We start from the raw sequence: 21,387 nt of genomic DNA, 5'->3' as shown, positions 1-21,387 counted from the left end.
TCCTGCATCATTCCTGTCAGACTTGAGGAAGAAACCGAGGCTAAAGAGCCCTCTTGAAATGCTGTAAAAACTTAAAATTCAGGATCAGGCAAACTCGATTAAAAATTCATTATCTTATTTTTCATAATGCAGTAGTTCATGAGTCTGACACATGCAACACTGCTTCTTTATGTGCTTGTGACGTGGTTTATAAATCAAGTAGGTATACTCCGTGTATAACCACCACTTTTAAAAACTGCTCTTCTCATTTTTAGTTCTTGAACCTCTGATCCCAGCCCCTGGTTTACCGTATGCCTGGATGAGTTCAGTAGCTTCCTAATTGATCAGACTTCTTGTCTCATTTTCCTCCAGTCCATTCGGTTTATTGACAACAAGAGTTTTTATCAGAAATGGTTTTGGTCCCTTGAGTTCTCCAACGATTAAAACCTTTGGTAGTTTCTGGTCACACAGGATTTCAAATCGAAGCCTGTTCGTTCATTCATTCATTCATTCATTCACTCACTCATTCATTCAGCGAATATGTATGAGTGCCTTTAATACAAGACAGACTGTCAGGGGTTGTGCCCTCGTGGGCTTTAGGGTTGCCTGTTCATTTTCTGTGTTCCCCACAGAGTTTCTCTTACACCTTTTGCCACCTAAATTTTTACCTTTGTGCCTTTAAACACGAATCAACTTCTGTCATTTCAGAATTCTCTTCTTTCAGGACTGCTTCTTGCAAATTCAAAACGTCATCTCTCTCCATGGCTCTGATCTCCTAGCCCTTGTGGTACTTAGTTCATTCTATGTTAGTTGCATTTATTTTTAGGCTTTTTTGTGTGTATTAGAATTAAAAGATTTATGTCTCTGAGGTTGCTGAAGAACAAGGTGGTCTTTTATTTCTTTATATCTCCTGTTAATGCGAGCATAATATTCTGAAAAAGGGAACTACTAACTTAATGGCTATAGCACATCCTCCTACTGGTTGCTTTCCCCGCAACCTTTCACCACTCCGTTCTTTTCTTTTTCTTTTTTTTTAATGTTTACTTATTGTTGAGAGATGGAGAGAGACAGAGCATGAGCACGGGAGGGGCAGAGAGGGAGACACAGAATCGGAAGCAGGCTCCAGGCTCTGAGCTGTCAGCACAGAGCCTGATGCAGGGCTCGAAGTCACAAACCACAAGATCATGACCTGAGCTGAAGTCGGGCGTTTAACCGACCGAGCCACCCAGGCGCCCCAGCTCTGTTCTTTTCTAATGGAACTTCAGTTTTGTTCAAAAGTCTTTGCATGTCCATGTGCTTTGGGGAAGGTGGGCTTGGGCCCCAGCCTCTGGCCATCAAGAAGCTTCCATTCTTGCCAGCTGATTAGTGGGTGTAAGCCCAGAACCCGGTTCTGGCCCACAAGAGCTTTGGGAAAGTTTTTCCTCTCTGGGAAGATCTTGCCCACCGTAGGCTGTGCTCCAGCCACGTTGCAGGCACAGAGTGAGCACCAGTTGTCACACAAGGACGGAGGAGTAGGAAGACAGCTGGAGCTTGTGCCCTGGCTGGCACGATTGAGACTTCCTTCTTTGGGATTTCTTGTTGTGTGCAGGTAATACAGCTTGGTTGGTTTGGGATTTTCTCTCCCTTTCAGACGAAGGCGTCTGGCTGACTCCTCATCTTGCAGGTCTCCGTTCACATCTCTCTAACCTCTCACAACGCCCTGTAACCTGTCACGGGCTTGCCGTACCGCGTGGTAAGATGACTTGTGTGTCCGAATGCTTGACTGCAAACTCCGTGAGGGCTGGAGCTTTCTCCAGGGGTTATAAACTCAGTCTCCAGTCCAGCGTTACTGCTGTTAACTGACGATCTGCCCCTGTCTCCTTGTCTACTTTCAGGATAGCATGAATAAATACAGACATTAGAAACTTATCGGTCACCAGGCATTAGGCTAGTTCCTAAGGACACCACAGTGCACCAGAGAAAGCTCCAGCTCAGTCATCCTTTAAATTTTAAGGCTTGTCCCTTAATCCAGGTCTCAGTAAAATTTGCCCAGAAAGCTGTAAGTGTGCAAGTGTATAAAAACATTCCCTTCCTGACAGTGACCTACACTAGGTGCTCAGTAAACTGTTACATGTTTAACAGATTGAAAGAGTACATCTAACCAAGAGATCTCAGCTGGGGCAGGGATTGGAGGCTTTGGTGGGAGGATGGGGAGAAAGTGTATAAGAATGACCTGGGGGAATTTCCTAAATAATATGGTTCCCACCCCCAGATTCTGACCTGCTCCTGTTGCTGTCATATTCCATAGGGGTTTGGTTTTTGTGTCCCAAAGGGTGAGACCCTCTTCTGTAGCCTTTCCTGTTAAAGTTCGCAGTGGAAACATTTTGTCTTGACCTCTCATCCCAGAGCTGCTGTGTCATTGTTTACGTCCGTCCCTGCTGACTGTTCTCTTGCGTGCTTGCTTACCTACATCCATTCGATAGGATTCTTTCAAGGAGGTTTCTTTTTTTTTTAAATTAATACCTTGCCTTTTTTTAGAGAGGGTTTGAGGCAACTCTATGGCAAAAATATGTAAAATGAAATAGCATATAAACAGAAAATCAGAACTACGAAGAAGATTATAAATATGTTGACTTACTTTCATTTAGATTTGGTTCTGGGTTTTTTTTGTTGTTGTTGCCTGGTGCAAAATGGCAAATATCGTCAGTTATGTTTATGATTTCTCAACATTTTTGTTTACATCACAGACCCTTCCGATGAAATCCATGGACCCTTTTCTGAGGAGACTGAATGCGCACACACAGATGCAATTTTGCTGTAATAATGGGCTTATCCTTTTGTTATCGGAGGAGATGAAACATACTCATAGAAAGGAAGAAAACGTTGTTAGGATTAGGTTCTTAAAAAACTACTTCTATAATAAAATATTTCAAGCATATAGAAAAATTGACTAGCTATCACCTTCCAGTTTGTAGTATTTGCTTTAGTTTTTTTTTCCTAAGTAATAAAACATCCTAGACAAGATAGAAGTCTTCTGTTCGGCATTTTTGATCTCATTCTCTTCTCTTTGTCTTTAGTAGAAACCGCTACCCTGAATTTAGTGTTCAACATTTCAACACATTTTACACTTTTACTAGTGTTGTATATATCTGTGGCATATATATATAACACTATTTTATATGATTTCAAACTATTAAATATTATATTGTCACCGTCTGCAACTTTTTTCATCTAACATTTCTTTTATCAGGACAAAAATGCTATAACGTGAGATCTTCTGTCTTAACAGATTTCTAAGCGCACAGTGCCTTACTGTTAGCTGTAAGCACCACGTTGTGCGGTGGGGCCCTGGAACTTCTTTATCTCGTATGACTGAAACTGTGTACTCAGTGAACAGCAATTCCCCTTTTCTCCCTCCCCCCACCCCCTGGCAACCACCCGTCTACTTTCTGCTTCTGTGAGTTTGACTACTTTTATGCAAGTGGTATCATGCAGCATTTGTCCTTCCGTGACTGGCTTGTTTCACTTAGCAGAACGGCCTCAAGGTTTGTCCATGTCACATATGACAGGACTCCTTTCTTTTTATGGCTGAATAATACTCCGTTGTACGTATATGCCGTCTTTTCTTTATCCATTCATCCGCCAGTGGACGTTTAGTTGGTTTCCACCTCTTGGATGTTGTGGATATTCCACCTCTTGGATAGAGCTGCAGCGGTCATGGGAGTGCAGATATCTCCACTAGAGTCTCCTTTTATTTTTTTTGAATAACTATCCAGAGGTGGAGATTGCCGGATGGTAGTTCTGTTTATAATGTTTTGAGGAACCGACATACTGTTTTCCACAGAAGCTGTACCATTTTACGTTTCCACCAGCAGTGCACAAGGATTCCAATTTCTCCACATAACTTTTGTTATTGTTGTTAACAGCGATTCTGACAGGTGTGAGGTAGTACCTCACTGTGGTTTTGATTTACATTTCCCTCATGATTAATGACGTTGAGCGTCTGTTTATATACCTGTCTTCTTTGGGGAAGAATCTCTTCAAGTCCTTTGCCTGTTTTTTAATCGAGTATTACTTGATATTTTGCTGTTGGGGTGTGGAAGTTCTTTATGTATTTTGGATAATAACCCCTTATCAGATACATATATGCAGTATTTTCTCCCATTCTGTGGGTTGCTTTTCATGCTGTTGATTTTTTTTTTTTTTTTTTTTTTTGCTTTGTGGAAGCTAATATGGTTTTTTTTTGAACATTTACCCATGTTTGATTATGTGACTGTCTTGGATTCTTTTACATACATGTAGTATTTCATAATAAGATGATATCACCATATGCTTATCCATTCTCCCATTAATTCATGTTTGAATTGTTTCCAATATTTTGCTGTTACAAGCAGTGCTAACACACATTCCTTATATGCCTCCTGATGCACACGTGCCAGTGTCTCTACTGTGCATATTCAGGAGGGGAATTTCTTGGTTATGGGCATGGGCAGCTTCACCTTTATTCTTGCCAGATTGCTTTCCAAAGTGGTTGAATCAGTTCAATTTTTCTTTCATTATTGTGTCCTATTTTGCTAGTCTGGTGTGAAATGGTATCTTACTGTAGTGTTACATTGCACTGTGCTGAGTTTGGATGTCTTCTATTTATTTTCCTTAAAAAAATTTTTTTTAATGTTTTGTTTATATTTGTGAGAGAGACCGAGAACAAGTAGGGGAAGGGCAGAGACACAGAGACGGAATCTGAAGCAGGCTCCAGGCTCTGAGCTGTCAGCACAGAGCCCGACGCGGGGCTTGAAGTCACAGGCTCCTGAGATCAAGACCTGAGCCGAAGTCAGATGCTTCACCGGCTGAGCCACCCAGGCACCCCACCTTATATTTATTTTCCATTTAGATTTTCTTTTCTGTTAATTGGCTGTTCACACTTTTTGTTCCATTTTTCAGAAAACTATTTATGTATTTTGAGAGAGAGGTTCGCGAGGGACAGAGCGAGGGAGAGAGAGAATCCTAAGCAGGGCTCAATCTCACGACCGTGAGACCACGACCTGAGATGAAATCAAGAGCCGGACACCCAAGAGCCACCTAGGTGCCTTGTTCCATTTTAAAAAAATTGAGTTGTTTGTGTTTGCTTTGTGTTTTTAGGAGTCCTTTATGTTTTCTGCAGATGAACACTTTGTTGGTTATCATTACGTTCTCCCAGTCCATGGCTTGGATTTGCATTTTGTTTAAACAATCTTTTGTTGTTTAGAATTAAAAAAAATTTCAACGTAGTAATAGTTATCAACATTTTGTATCTTATTTTTAAAATTTTGCATTACCCCACGGGTGTTTTTTTTCTAAAAGTTTTCAAAGTTTTATTTTCATGTTTATCGGTGGTATGCAACACGGATGTAGTTTTATTTCCTTACAGATGACCTATGTCCAGGCATCACTGTTCAATAACCCATTCTTGCCCCACTGATTTGCAGTACACTGCTATTATATGTCAGGTTTCCAAACACATGGGAGGTTTTTTTCTGGGTTCTCTGTTGCCTTTTCATTTGTCTTGTACCATTTTACTTACCCTAGTTTTATGTAAGTCTTAACATTTTGAAGGGCGAGTTCGCTGCCTGTTTTCTTATTATTATTTGTCAAAGCTGTTCTTCTTGGCTCTTTTTTCTTATGGATTTTAGGATCAACTTAACATGGTCCATGAAAGCCCTGTGGGAAGTTTTATTAGAGTTTTATTGAATTCAATGTAGGAATATTTATTAGATCTTCACCCATAAATATTTCTCTGTTTACTCAACTCTGTAATTTTCTCCATAAAGCTCTTAAAGTTTTTTTGTTAGATTATTATATAGCAGTAGTTACCATTTTATTTTATTAAAAAATTTTTTAATGTTTATTTTTGAGAGGGAGAGGCAGAGATAGAGTGCAAATGAAAAAGTGCAGAGAAAGAGAGGGAGACACAGAATCCGAAGCAGGCTCCAAGCTCTGAACTGTCAGCACAGAGCCTGATGTGGGGCTCGAACTCACAAACTGTGAGATCATGACCTGAGCCAAAGTTGGATGCTCAGCTGACTGAGCTACCCAGGTGCCCTGGTAGTTACCATTTTAAATGATAGTTTTTCCTATTTAAATTACAAAGTGGTCTTTTTTGGCTTGTAGGAATTATGTTAACTTTTGTATATTGATTCTTCTCTCCAGAAACATTGGTAAACTTTTTAAAAATTAGTTTTAATAGCTTTCCTTCATAATTCTCTATGTAAATAATTAACACTTGGGAGATAAGGACAGTTTTGTCAACTCACATAAATTTTTATCTTATTTATATTTTTTCCTTTTTTAAAAATGTTTATTTATTTATTTTGAGAGAAGGAGAGAGAGAATCCCAAGTAGGCCCGTGCTCAGTGTAGAGCCCCATGCGGGGCTCAATCTCATGACCATGAGAACATGAGCTGAACCAAAATCAGGAGTCATTCACTTAACCAGCTGAGCCACTGAGGCGCCCTTCCCCCCCATTTTAGTAGTCTCTGTGCCTAACATGGGGCTTGAACTCATGATCCTGAGATCAAGAGTCACATGCTCTACTGGCTGAGCCAGCCACATGCCTCTCTATTTTTTTATTACATTGACTAGGATTGAATAGAAATAATGATTGTCATCATCTGTCTCATTTCCTGGCTTTTAAAGAAAAGACTTCTATTATTTAATCATTAGGTATAATTTTCCTGTAGCATTTTGATGAAGTTAACCAGGTTCTTTCCTATTTTTGATATGCTAGGATACATATATAGTCTTTTTTTTAAGTTTATTTACTTATTATTTTGAGAGAATGAGAGAGTGTGAACAGGGGAGGGGCAGAGATGGGGGAGAAAGAGAATCCCAAGCAGGCTCCACACTGCTAGCATAGAGCCTGACGTGGGCCTGAACCCATGAACCGTGAGATCATGACCTGAGCTGAAATCAAGAGTCAGGTGCCCAATCAACCAAGCCATCCAGGTGCCTATACACACACACACACACACACACACACACACACACACACACACAGTTTAAAATTTTTTTAATGTTTCTTTTTGATAGAGAGCAGGGGAGGGGCAAGGGAGACAGAGAATCTGAAGCAGGCTCTGCGCTGTCAGCTCAAAGCCCGACATTGGGCTTGAACCCACCCACCATGAGATCATGACCTGAGGTGAAGTCAGACACTCAACCGACTGAGCCACCCAGGCGCCCATATATAGTTTTAAATCATAAAGGTAAAGAATTAACAAAACCATTTCTCGTTTTGTAAGTACATATCTGACCTCGGATGAACTTTCTACTTAGTTCCTCTGAATCCTGATAAAAATGGAAAGTCAACTATGTTACTAGGCAACGTTGCTTATGATAAAAGTGACCTTTACTTGGTAAATGTATTTGGACTGGGAGGAACTATACATGAACTCTTAAGTTCTTGGTTAGAAGCAGGAGTTTTGAGCTTCCCTGAGAGCACCGTTCAGACATGGGTATGTCCTTTGTGGGGTCCCTAGAAGCTGCGATTGGGACCATCATGTGAGATACTGGTTTCTCTTTGTGACGTAAGACTTCTAAGCCTGCGTGACTCTACACCCACCCTGGGATTCTCATTTGCTTGCACTGAGCTGTCATCTGAATCCAAAGTTCTGGGCTGGCCACGTGGGAAGACTCCTCCCATGAAGAGAAATAACGTGAAACTGCCCTGCTGGCATGCTGTGTTTTCTTCTTAGGCTTTCTGAGTAGATGGCTGCTCTGTGTGTGGCCTGTGCTGATTGGGTGGCTCAGAATGTGCAGTTGGGGGGGGCCACGTGGGCACTGCAAAGTGCATCCAAACGAAATACAGAAAGTGTTTACTGGGGCCGATCTACGTTTATCAGCTCTCGCTTACAACCTTCCATTTTTAATTTTCACCGATTAGAAAGCTCATATTCGCATTGCCTATAAATTAATATTGTAAATTTGAACTTATAAAAATAAATACATATAAGATATACCATCTTTATTTTCTTACGCGTTTGATTCCATCTGTGTTTGCCAACCCCAGAATGGTTCCGCTACTGAAAAATGTTTGATGACTTATGTTTCAGAAATGTGCAGTCCAGTGGGTAGATAATTTGCTTTTCTAATATGGCTCTTAAAATTAAATGTAACTAAAATTTTAGTTTCTTGGTTGCACTAGCCTCTGAAGGGTGCAGTAACCACATGTGACAAGTGGGCTACCATATTGGACAGTGTAGATGTAGAACATTTTCAAACATCACAGAAAGTTCTGTTGGACATACTTTTTAGGTTTTATTTTTTATCATCTGAATATATATCCAGGTTATCAGAGAGCTTTATATTTTTGCTGTGTATGTTACATACTATAAGAAACTGCTGGATGAACCAATCAGGATGTCTGTCAGGGCCAGTATTGAAGACCCCACTGTATTATTTATGTGATAATATGCTAGAGAAATATTTCTCACATTTTGCGTACTAAGACAAATTCTGTTCCTCTGGACCACATCCCATCATGGCCAGTGTGAATTTTGCAATTCATTGGTTTTTCTGTTTTGCTTTATCAACCAGACAGTATGGGGCCAAATTTATGGCTTAATTTAAATAACTTTCAGGCCTATATAATTGCATGGTATTTTTTTCTTGTCTGAATTTTTATATTTATAAATTATAATTTTGTTATAATGTCTGCATTTTTATAGACTGTTTCAAATGTGTTGTGAAAGGAGGTAGAATATAAATATAGTAATAAATTAGGAGCCACCTATCACTGAACATCAGTTTTGAGAAGGAGTGAAGGAGCTAAAAACCATTCTGGGCTGATGACGATTATCATATCCAGACATGTAATCTGGACTGCTTTCCAAATGAAGTGACTTAGAATGTATCCTTGTCATAAAACCAGTTTAATTCGTTCTTCTAAGACATTTTTAATTTTCAGAGTAATGTTTGAAGATCTCTCTTACTACAGTAATTTGTAAAAATGTCAGACTTTTTAGCATTGCTAGGGAAATTTTAACCAAGAGCATATTTGGATGTTCACAAACTGGTGTGAACCGGGTTTAAACCAAGAAGGTGGAGTGCTGTTTTGTCTCTTTATGGAATCTTTTGTGTCGTTTGGATAACAGAGAATTTATTTTGGGGCATTTATTCTGGGCATTTACACCTTCTCACTGTAAAAACATCCCTGTGTTTTTCTTGTTTTTCCATTTTAGTCTGGAACTTACAAGCAGGTCAACATTATGTACGTCTTTTACATTTTACATTTTGCAGCTTTTCTTGTTTCTGAAAACACTTACTGCACCATACACATTTCAGGCCAAAAGGTAGGGTAACTTTTAAAAAAATAAAACCAACCTGAACTAAAAGAAGTTGAGGGTTAAGTACTCCCAAGTGTCAGTCAGTGTTGAGCAAATTCGGGCAATCTGTTTGATTTTAACGTTTTCTACTTGCTCAAGTGAGAAAAAGAAACACAGAATTATATAATTTTCATGTACTGACAACCGGAAGCATTACAAACATCTGCAGAAACCAAACATTTCCTGGAACTAAACTCGAGCAGAAATTTATCACGTGAATCTTGTTTAAAGAACCTGGTGAAAAATATCTTCAACCACAGTTACGTAAGAGGTCCAGGAGTGCAGTTCCCGTGGATCAGGTTCCAGAAAGCAGAGCTGAGGAGGCCACGCAGCCGTGGCTCAGGAGGTGCGTGCGCTGGCGCTGGGCTGGGGGTGCAGAGGGGCTCTGAGAGCACAGAATCTAGCACCTCTGTTCTTTTGAAACTCTGTTGAAGGAAGGAGCTTAGAAAATCATGATTGCCAGTAGGACCGTTAGAGATTTCTCTATAATATTAAGTGTTGTCAGTGTGGCTTTGTAGAGGTACTGATTTCATTTTTTTTTTAACTTTTTAAATCTTTATTATTTATTTTTGATAGAGAGCAAGCAGGGTGGGGGCAGAATGAGAGGGAGACACAGAATCTGAAGCAGGCTTTTCAGGCTCTGAGCTGTCAGTACAGAGCCTGACGTGGGGCTCGAACTCACAAACTGTGAGATCATGACCTGAGCTGAAGTCTGACACTTAACCAGCTGAGCCACCCAGGAGCCCTGGTGCTGATTTTATTTTGTCTGTCTTAAGCCCTCTAACAAATTCCTACATTGGAGATACTTTATTTTGTAGATTAATGTGAAGCTTTTAAGCGTTGAAGGAAGCACACAGCATTTTTCATGGCATTTTAAGATCTGGGTCTGTATTTCTGCCTACTCAGAAGTCTGGTTCACATCAGAATGAAGGCCAGAAGTGGAGTCGTCTTTTCCCCAAGGAGCTGGCACTCATTAACATGTTTCCAGGACAGAAAGTAATTTAAGACTTCACAACTTATGTGACATGGAAGAAACAAATTTTGCCCGAAATACTTTGAGGGTCAAGTACAAGTAACTATCTGTCTTTACCATGAAAACCTTCAGTATGGTCATTATAGAATGTGCAGTTTCTTTTAAGAATGCTTGTATCCCTTGGGCCTTCCAGAGTGAGTTAACTGAAAAAATTTTAAGACATTCTAGCCTGTCCTGTAGGTTTGAGATTGATCTTTATGTGTTTGCCAGATACAACAGTCTTAAATGGGTGTTAATTATTACCTGCTCAAATTTAACTAGTAATTTCTGCTTCTTAAGACTGAGTCACACCTGGGTAGGTAAGAGGATGTGGTACTGAGATTTAGGAAGGCATCTTGAGGGGTTTTGAAGTCTGCGGCTGTATACCTCCCATACAAGGCTGTCATAGGGATTACTTGTGATAATGTGGATAAAATGCCTGGCATACAGTAGGTACTTAATAAATATTCTTCGTTCTCTCATATTATTGATAATGGCCGCATATATGCAGTTTTTCTAAACTGTATACTAGGTTGTTATCATGGTATACTATATAGTGTCTATGTAATATACTGTTCATATAGATATATACATCTATGTCTATATAATATCCATATAATATACTGTTCATATAGATATATACACCTATCTACACCTATCTACTATACACATTTACTATACACATTTAGATGTATGTATCTATACATAGGCGTGTTAAGATCTATTCTGATTTTAGCAGTGTTGTTTTACATTGACACTTAAGAAAAGCAGTAATAACATACATTGAAAGTGTATAGTTTCTCATTAAATTTTCGGTTTTGATAATTCAGGAAATAATGCAAATGGTTTTGAATTTCTTGGTAATATGAGACAAGGTTGAACAGGGTATAAAAGTAGACTAATAGTATCAGAATCCACCTTGCCCCAGTTTTGTCTGTGAAATTTAGTTCAGCACGTAAAAGTACTGCATCGATAAAATATTCTTTATGTAGCGTCCACTAAGAACTACACTAGGCTTAGACTTGGAGTCTGGGGATTAGAGATGGAAATGTGTGCAGGCAGTGGGAGGAAGGCAGGCAGACTCCTGAAAAGAACCTCGAAATCATTTGGCTGTAGGCTGAGAAATGTCTCTGAAAGTGTTCCAGCAATTCGTCGGTACACCAGAGAAGTTTGAGGAAGAACCTTGTGAAAGAAAGCAGCCACAGCTAGACTCTTAGTCACCGTTCTTCCTATCATGCAGTTTAGGCCTCTGCATAGCTACAAGGTCTTACAGATAATGCAGCAAATAACATAATAGTGGGAGCTCCAGAGTAACTCTTTCAAGACAACGCTCGCAGGCAAAGCGTTAACAGATAAACCTAAGCCTCCCAAAAGGAGGATACAGTTGGATAGTTGCAGTACAAGTTGAAGGAATTTGGTATTGGTAATTGAGATCCAAATGTCTTCTTTTAAAACGTTCCACTTAACTGTTAAAGTTAGTAACATTCATAATATGGGAAAACTAAAATTTCAATGAAAAATATGATAAGTGATGAAATTATACTAATACGGTGCAAGTTACTCTGCAAAATTTGATTGTGACTGCATGGTCTGTGTTCTCCAAGAGCTTTCTGTTCATAACAGTAAGGTCTGGAGATTTAGGTAGATTGCCTACTCATAATCTTATTTTCAACCATTTATTTATTCAGTGAATATATATTGGTGACAAAGCATTTTCTTGCCACTGGAGGGATACAGTATTGGACCCAACAAAAGTTTCTTCCTTCAAGAAGCTTAAAGTCTACAAGGGAAAGTGAAAAAAAGAGGAGAGGGAAGTACCCAGTGGGAGTGATACGAATGAATAAATGAATGAATGGGTATAAACAAATAAAAGTAAATCAAGGTAAGTGGATAGAAAGTTGTAGTGGTGGTGATGAGGTGTGTTACATGAAATAGAGTGGCCAGAGAAGGCCTCCCTGACAGGTTGATACTTGGATTAAGGGTCTGTAGTAGGTGATGGAGAGTATCATGCAAACGTCTATGAAGAAGCACATTCCGGTGAGAGGGAACAGCAGTCTACCGCAAAAACCCTGGCACGAGTGTGTTCACATCCTGGAGGAGTAGCAGAGAAGGCTGTAGGATAAGACGGGTGAATGAGGGAGAGACTGGTAGCGATGAAGCAAGAGGTTTTCTGGGGCCAGTTAAGGACCTTGTAGGCCACTATGGTGACTTTTACTGTGAATGGGAAGGGAAGCATTTGGTGGGTTTTGAGCAGAAAATGTTATGACCTGAATTTTTAAAATCAGTAGGACTCTGGCCTTTTGTTTTGAAAACTGAAACGAGGCAAGGGAAGAATCCGCTGGGAGGCTATTGCTGTAATCCAGATGGAGGTGAAGGAGGCTCAGAGAGCATTTGTGGTGGTGGATATAGGGAGAAATAGTTAGAATTCAGATATATTTTTAGGATTGAGCCAACAGGATTTGCTGATGGATTGGGTATGTGGTGTGAGGGGAAGGGAAAAGTCTGGGATGACTTGGAAGATGGAATTATCATTTACTGAGATGGGGAATCCTGTAGGAGCATTATTCTCAGTGGGATGGATCATCTGGAATTTGGCATGGGGTGATGGTCCATTAAGCTGAGAATTGACTAGTAGATGTGATAAAACTGGTCTCTACTGCCTTTTTTTTTTTTTTTTTTTTTCTGACCTGAGTAGCCTTAAATGAATTCAGTTAATCTCTTTCTGGAAATAACAATACTTCCTGCCTCATAGAGTGGCTGTGATGAACAGTTTAAATGGATGATTCATTTTTATTTTATTTTTAAAAAATTTTTAATGTCTGTTTATTTTTGAAGGAGAGAGACAGAGCATGAGCGGGGGGGAGAAGAGCTGAGAGAGAGGGAGACACACAATCCGAAACAGGCTCCAGGCTCCGAGCTGTCAGCACAGAGTCCGGTGTGGGGCTCGAACTCACAAACTGTGAGACCATGACCTGAGCTGAAGTTGGACGCTTAACCGACTGAGCCACCCAGACATCCCTGGATAATTCATTTTTAAATGCCTGTCTCAGTGCCTGGCTAGTTCAAGATGGTTGGATAGTTGGAGGGTTGGATAGATACCCAGACCTCACATAGTTCAAGATGGAAGTCATTGGTGGCTTTAACAAGAGCAGTTTTAGGTCAGCAGTGGGGACAAAGACCTGATTAGAATGGGTTCAAGTGAGGATGGGAGGAAAGAATTGGAGACCGCAGATGTAGTCAGCTCTTTTGAGTATTCCTATAAAATTGGATTAGAGAAATGGGAGTTTATTCATTGGAATGTGGGGTCAAGAGAGAGGTCTTTTTCTGTCTCCTTTTCCTTCAGGTTGGAAGAAAGTACAGACTGTTTATATGTTGAAGGGAGTCATCCCTTGTAGAGGGGACCATTGATGATACAGTTGGATTTAGGATTGTGAGGTGTTTTGGCCATAGATAACAAGTTGACTCAGCCAACCAGAATGTCCTTTGTCTCCTTACTTTCTCCTTCTCAGTCTTTTATTCGTTCGTTCACCAGATATTTAGTGAAGGCTCACAAGGTGGCAAGGACCGTGCCAGGTGCTGGGTAAAGACTGAAGATGAAGGGGTGAATCAAACAGGAGTGATCTCTACACACTCCTGAAGATTTTACTGTTTGGTGGAGATAGGCTTTCCAAAAGCACACAAATAAGTCAATACAGATTTTGATGAACACTCTGTAGGAAAAGTACGAGTCCTTTTTGGGAGAGAATACCACGGGGTAACTTAGGTTGGGGGCATTAGGAGACTCTGCGACATGAAGCGTGGCCACGACTGAGAAAAGCATTCTGAGCCAAAGGAACAGAGCAGGCAGAGGCCCTGGGGCAGGGAAGGCCTGCTGCTTTTGAGGATTTGAGAGGTTGGAAGGGACCAGGTCTCCCTGTTAAGGTTTTGGATTATATCCAAGGAGCAGTGGGAGCCATTGAAAAGTTTTAAGTCGGGAAGTGACACGATGAGGTTTGCATTGGGCAAGAAAACCCCCTGTGGGGCTGTGTGTCAAGGTGAATGGACTGGAGGGGGTAAGAGTGCAAGAAGGGATACCAGTTTAGGCCAAAAGATAGTATCTGTGAAAATCTTTAGACCTAAATACTAAACAGTTTTGGTGTGAAACGAACAGAATTGAGAATATCCTCTGGCAGAATTTTCTTTGAGCAGAATTAGCAGCTGTGAAGAGAGCATTTCTTGTTAAAAATAATATCAACACAGAAGAGTCAGACAATGTCAGTGATTTCAGATTATTTAACATAAAATGAAACTTTGAAAAAGACTTTGGCAACGGTGAACGATTGAAAAATAATACCATGTCAGCCTTTTTTCTTAGCAACAGTACCAGTGACACGGTATGAGAGATAGACTCTATTAAGTAAACAGATTGAAGGACATGCATATGTACCAAGAATAATTAATCTGCCTGTGGTATTTTAAGCGTTCATGTAATGTAAATAAGCCTTTAATTTTTTGCTTTAATGTAGTGGGTGTAAATTATTTTTATTTTTTTAGAATATAAACCAATATAATAAAGACCATTTATTAGTTAATAAATAAATGTTTCCAAAGTTCCTCTTTTCACTCTCAGAAGTGTCTTAGTTTTGCACCATGATTATAGAATGAGGATCTACTGGTTGAAGGGTCGGGCCGGTAAAAGGGTGACCAGGTGATAGTCCAGGATGCATGCATTATTAAACTGAGTTAGGCTTCTCCCCAGAGAGAGTTCTTAAAACAGAGGGTGGTTAGAATGCAAAGGATTGCTGTCTCTGCTCACCCACAATTCCAGGGCCATGAATTAACGTGTTCTGAGCCCTCACTTAAAGAGAAAAGAAAGAAAAGAAGCAAGTTATTTCCTATCTAGACAAGACACTCGCGAGAATTCTCTCTTGGTTGTAACTCCAATTTTTATTTTCGTCACACAGGCATTTTATTAATGCCTTTGAAGGTTAGAAGATATTTTACCTTCTGGAGTTTCTCTCACTCACCGATGATCTCAGCTCAAACCTGCCAGTTCAGGGGAGATGATCGATAACACCCTCAGATGATCGACATCCAAGTGAGTAGGTACTGCCGTGTATTGTGTTTAACTGCTTTAAAAAAAATAAAATTTTGTAACTTTAAAGGCTTAAAGTATTATGCATTTTAATGGGGTTCTTTAAATTTTGTTGTTGAATAATGATGGCAATTATTGTAATTCCTGTAAGTGAATATTTATAAATAATGGGTTTCCAGAAGTTAATCCCCTAATGATAAAAAAAAGTTAGTGAAAACATTTTCCGTGCATAATACTTTACCTTTTAAGAAACATATTGAAGACCTAAATGCATATATTAAAAATTTAAAAGCATTCTCCTTAGTGCTTTATTTTACTTTCATATTAAGAAAGGCAAAATTATTAAGACTGTTAACTGTTAATGAATTTTAAAAATGCAATTATATCCTTACAGAAATTGTCTTTTAACATAGAATGTATTTCGGTTAACTTGAAATAAATACTGGTTTGTTTTGTGGAAGTAGAATTTTAATAGCTCTTTCTGTTTGAAAATAATGATGTTTTTTCCTGCTAATGTAGACAAGAACATAGAATCTCTCTGTATTTAACTTTCGTTTTTAATTGAGGAGACTAAGAAAGAAGAGCATGCATGCTTTCTAATCAAAACATCTGAATGAAATGTAAAGAGTTGGGCCAGTAATCTTGACATAAATTATTTCTCAGAATGAAAGCTGTTATTCCTCTTGTTATATCATTTGAAACTGTTTTAACAAAACTAGGAAACCATGAAGTTGTACCATGGTCTTGTTTTGGAATGTGAAGTTCAAAACAATTAATAAATATACAAGATGTTCCCCTCTTCGATGGGGTTATTTAAATTAGGTCTATATCTGTGCTGTCCCATATGGTAGCCACTGGCCACATGTAGCTACTGACATTTAAAATGTGGCTAGCCCCAACGGAGATGTGTTATGCATAAAATACACACCACATTGCAAAGACTTAGTCTGAAAAAAAGGCTGTGAAATATTTTATTAATAATTTTGTATGAATCACATGTTGGAATAATAGTTGTTTAGATCTGTTGGGTTAAATAAGCCACTTGTTTTCTTTTACTTTCCTATGTGACTGATTGCTAGAAAATTCTAAATTACTTGTGGATTACGTTATATTTCCAAAGGGCAGAGGTAGCCCGTGTCATCGTATATGATTAACAATTCTTAGTTATCCATTATGCAGTATTCTTTAGGCTTGAACCTTCTGGTGTGTGCATGGATAAATGAATATAAATCTGTATTCTTTTTAGAATAGGATTCTTTGATTTATCAGATATTTATTAGTGCTAACATGTGCCAGACAGTAGTCTAGGCACTGGTGATACAGTCGGGAACAAAATAAAACTTGCTGCCTTCATGAAGTTAACTTTCTCATAGAGACTAAAAACAGGCTAAGATAAGTAAGAAAAAAATACATAATCTGTTAGAGAGCCATACGTGCTTTCAAGGAAAGCCTCACTGCACGGGTGATGTTCGAGCAAAGAGTTGAGGAAGGTGAGAGAAAGACCCTCCGGATATTTGGGGCAGAGCGTTCCAGGCAGAAGGAATAGCAACACAAAGACGTCGTGGCGGGAGCTCTCCTAAGTGTGTTGGCATGGGGGAAGGAGACGTGGTGATGGTTTGGAGAGAGTGAGGAGGAGATGAAGGGAGTGCCTGGGCACATCAGGCGAACACTTGCAAGGATTTTGGCTTCGAGTAAGGTGGAAAGCAGTCGGTGGGTTTCGAGATGAGAAGTGACAGGATCTTTCTGTGGAAGCTGTTTTGACAAAATGCTCGGGGGTGAGGGCGGGAGCGTTCGCAAGAGTGGAAGCAGAGAGCCCCGGTTCAGGGCTACCGCAGTGACCCAGGCGAGAGATGGTGGTGCCTGAGCCCATAAACGAGGAGAGTGACGAGAAGTGGTGGAATTAATTAATTACCCATTACTGTGGACTTGGATGTGGAAAGAGAGAGAAAGAGATATGTCAAGCTGTTCCACCTTAACAGCTGAGGAATGGAGTGGAGTTGCCTTTGGTTGAGATTGGGAGGAACAGATTGACGGGGAGGGGGTGCTTAGTTTGCGACACATTAACTCTGGGAAGCCTCTGTAGACATCTAAGTGGAAAGGTCAGGTAGGCAGAGCCTGGAGTTCAATGAGAGGTCAGGGCTGAAGAGGCAAATCGGAAATCATAAGCAATTATCATTACTTAAAGCCCAAAGAAGAGTTGAAGCCACCGAGCCGGTGAGCACAGATGGAAAAGAGGAGAGGAAACAGACCGTAATTCCGTAGCATCATCCACACTCAAAGATGCCCATCGGACGATGTTACTGAATTAGTTTTCTCAGGTGTGGCGATGATGCTGGAGTTACATAGGAGGTGTTCTTACTTCTGGAAGATGCATACTTAGGTATTTAGGAGTGAAATGTCCTACATCTATTTTCCCCTTTCGGATGGTCTGGCAGAAAGGAATTACAGAAAAAGGTGGAGGAAGCATGGTGAAATGTCAGCAGTAGGCCTTTAGTCGGTATTCAGGCATGACTACCCGAGTACTTTCAACTTTTCTGTAAGTTCAAAAGTTTCTTTACAAGTGCCTCCTAAGAGGGACAGATGTGAGGATGGTGGGCTGCCGTTTTTCATAAGCCCTTGATGAGTATTTGACTCTATAAACTACATGCATGTTTAAGTTTGGTAAGAATAAAAAGCAATAAAATAAGTCAAATCTAATAAGGGGGAACATTATAATTTTGAGAAATGTTATGTAATAATCAAGTCAGTTCTTTGGAAATTAGTACTTTTTAAATATGGCCGTTGAGTCTTAGGACTGGAATTTACCTTGGAGACCTCTCAGCCTGCCTCCTCTACCCTAGAGATTAATAAAGTGAGTTTCAGGGGAATTAAGGGACTTGCACAAGGTCACATGCCTGTGTAGCAGCAGAGCCAGGACTAGAAGCCAGATCTTTGTACTGCTGTTCCATTAGTTAAAAAAAAAAGGAAGCAGAGAGGTCTAGGACCCAAACAAAGGACCACGGCAACAATCAGAGCTCGGGAGTCTCAACAAGAAGCGTGAGGAAAAGACGGGAAGGTAGACATTGGGATATTCAAGTCACCTAGGGGAGAAAGTGTCTCGGGAAGCAAGAATAACCAGCACTGTCAAATGCTCCTGATGGGTTAGGTAAGACGCGAGCTGAAAATCGATCCTTGACTTTAGCAACGAGGAGGTTGTTGACAAGAGGAGGAGGTTTTAGTGAAGTCAGAGGGAAACAGATTCGAGGGAGAGCTTGGAGGAAATGCCTAGAAGAGGGTGAGTGTAGACCCTCTTCTGAGGAACTGTGGAGGCAAAAGGGAGTCAGGGTTTTGGTTTTGTAGACGAAAGAAATTACCTCATTTCTCCCAATGTGTGCATTAGGAGAGATTTCAAGGTACTCTTCTAAAATGATCCACCAGATTTGTGGCATTTAAGACCACCACCTTGTGTATGTGTGTATGGGTAGGGTTACTGTTTCCCTCCCAGAAGGATTTCATAGAACAGTGTTTGGTAGAGAGAGAGGGGCGGGGAGGGAGAGAGAGAGAGACAGAAAGAGAGAGAGAAAGGGAGTGTGTGTGTGTGTGTGTGTGTGTGTGTGTGTGTAGAGGTTGGCATTGTGTTAAAGGTTGCTTTTATAATTGTTACAGATTTGACTTCATTTCTTCTTGCTCAGGGTCTGTATTCTCATAGCTATAATTAAAATTTTTAAGGAAGTAGATGCTGAGCCTGTTCTCAACTGAAAGTGTTGAGAAGGCTATTGCTTGGGGGCGGTAATCTGTTTTCCTTGCCTTTAAAGAAGTTACCAAAATGTTGGAAGAGATGGCTGCAAAGACATGCCCAAGGTCACAAGACAAAATGTCGCCAGAATAACTGGATCTTAGATCTGATTCACCTGCCACGTGGAATACTTAATCCCTGTGTATTTCACTTCCAACAGGTATAAAATGAGGATAAGATTTGCTCCACCTCCTGCATGAGGTTTTCGTGTGTCAGCTACAAAGCATTCTATACACACGAGTCACAGTGCTAAAGGCAAGTTAGGCTTGAGGGTTTTCTGAATAACTGGAGAGAAAATGTGTTACAAAATGTGGATTGAGACGACTTGTAACAATACTAGTGGAATCTGCAAGAGTTTGCTTTTTGCCGCTGTCAGGCATTGTTAATAACACCACAAAATCTGTCGTCTTTGGGCCCATCATAGAGTTTTGTGGTTAAGAGCCACGGCTGAGATCCAAGCAGTCAATCAGTTAATCCCCTAGGAACTCAAAATTACTGAACAACTGACTGTTCTAGTACTTTTAATATAATGTTAGTTTGCTGGCACTGTGTGGCAGGGCTCTTAAATGGAAAGTGACGCAGGCTATGATGATAAATTTTATGTCAGACTCGGAAAGCAGTTCTGCATTTGATACTCGAAGTGGAATTATAGTCATACTGTATTTTTAAGAGGTTTACGTTATGGGAGGTTGAGAGATTAAAAATGGATAGATAGCCAAGGTCACTCCCATTAATGATGATGTAAAGAGATCGGGTGGTCCTTTCTTAATAAAACAAGTATAAAATTGGACAAGATTGACAAAAGCAATATTTTCTGGCACTGGCGATAGACTGGAAAGGCAGACAATAATCACACTGGAACGTTGGGTAAGACGAGTGGGAGTTCTGTGGCCTTTCTTGCCGGGGCCCCTCCCCCGCCTCTTATCTCACTTGGTGAGAACTGCAGTTTTACCAGCGGGTACTTCTTACCAGAAATGATAGATGCAGTTTGGTGGGGTTGGCGGTAAAAACCCACAGCTTTGCTGGTTAAAAGTGGCACACTCAGTTCATAATGGACAGGGAGAACCTACAGCTTTTTGCTACCTCGGTTTTGCAGTCTTGGGTTGGGGCCACCAGCCAGAATTTTAACGGGGAGATCCCTGAAATGAGAGAGCCATTGAAGGGCTGACATCAGCTCTCCGCAGTCATGGCCGAGGGCTGAACTTTGCATGCCTTAGGGGATAGAGACTCAAGACAGCCCAGCAAAAAGCGAAAGTCAGGGAGTTCCTTGAGAGCTGGAGACAACTTCGAATGCTTTTTCAACCCACATATAGCTTCCTCAGTGGAGGGGGGAAGCCTTACAGGTACAGTGTATTTGGGCACAGCCTCTCCCCAAATCACCGTGGCCTGTGGCTGACCAGGACACTATGAAGACACAGAGGTAGCCTGGAGGGAACCAGGCCACAGAACAGAAATACGAATTTAAAAAGTAAGTAGGGGTGCCTGGCTGGCTCAGTCGGTGGAGCGTGCGACTCTTGATCTCAGGGTTGTGAGTTCGAGCCCCACGTTGGGTGTAGAGATTACTTCAAAACAAAGCAAAACAAAAAACTGAGCCAACAGGGGCCACATTCATGGAAGAGGCAGATTCTACCGTAGAAGTGCAAGCAAATTTCTAAGAGGACCGCCACCCCTTGGAAAACGGAGGTCTGTCGGCTGATAAGTGGATGACTAAAACGTGGTGTATTCATATAGTGGAATACTATTAGGCAGTAAAAAGGAATGGTGTACTGACACAGGCTATAATGTGGGTGAACCTTAAAAACATTATACTAAGTGAAAGAAGATAGCTCATTTATATGAAATGTCAAGAATAGAGAAATCCATTCATAATAGCATCAAAAAGACCAAAATACATATAAATGAATTCAATGGGAGAAGTTTAATCAAAGGTAGTAAGTATACCCAAATAGGGAGGAACATACTGCCATGTTTATAGGTTGGAAGACTTAATATAGGCAATGTGGCAGTTTCCCCCAAATTAATCTATAGGTTCAACAACGTTGTCAAAATCTCAGAAAGGATTTTTAGAGAAGTACTTATAGAGAAAACAGAGTCTAAAATTCATATGGAAATGCAGAATCTAGAATAATCAAAGTGACTTTAAAAAAGAAGTAAGTTGGGGGATGTGTAGTACCTGGTTTCACAACCTACCATAAAGCTACAGAAGCAAAGA

The 21,387-nt window shown here is 40.3% G+C and overlaps 1 long non-coding RNA gene across 1 annotated transcript in view; it reads left to right on the top strand.

Annotated features, from left to right (window-relative positions):
* LOC123606880 overlaps window positions 1–15,408 on the top strand; it is a 50,224-nt gene extending 34,816 nt beyond the window's left edge. Inside the window, exon 4 of the long non-coding RNA XR_006716534.1 lies at window positions 15,270–15,408. This is a non-coding gene — a long non-coding RNA (uncharacterized LOC123606880). The remainder of the gene's footprint in view (window positions 1–15,269) is intronic.
* Window positions 15,409–21,387: the final 5,979 nt, after the last annotated feature.

Source organism: Leopardus geoffroyi, chromosome A2, assembly GCF_018350155.1.
Source record: "Leopardus geoffroyi isolate Oge1 chromosome A2, O.geoffroyi_Oge1_pat1.0, whole genome shotgun sequence".
NCBI classification, from domain to species: domain Eukaryota; kingdom Metazoa; phylum Chordata; class Mammalia; order Carnivora; family Felidae; genus Leopardus; species Leopardus geoffroyi.
The sequence above is the reverse complement of the archived record's forward strand: the minus strand, read 5'-3'. Positions and strand labels throughout refer to the sequence as shown.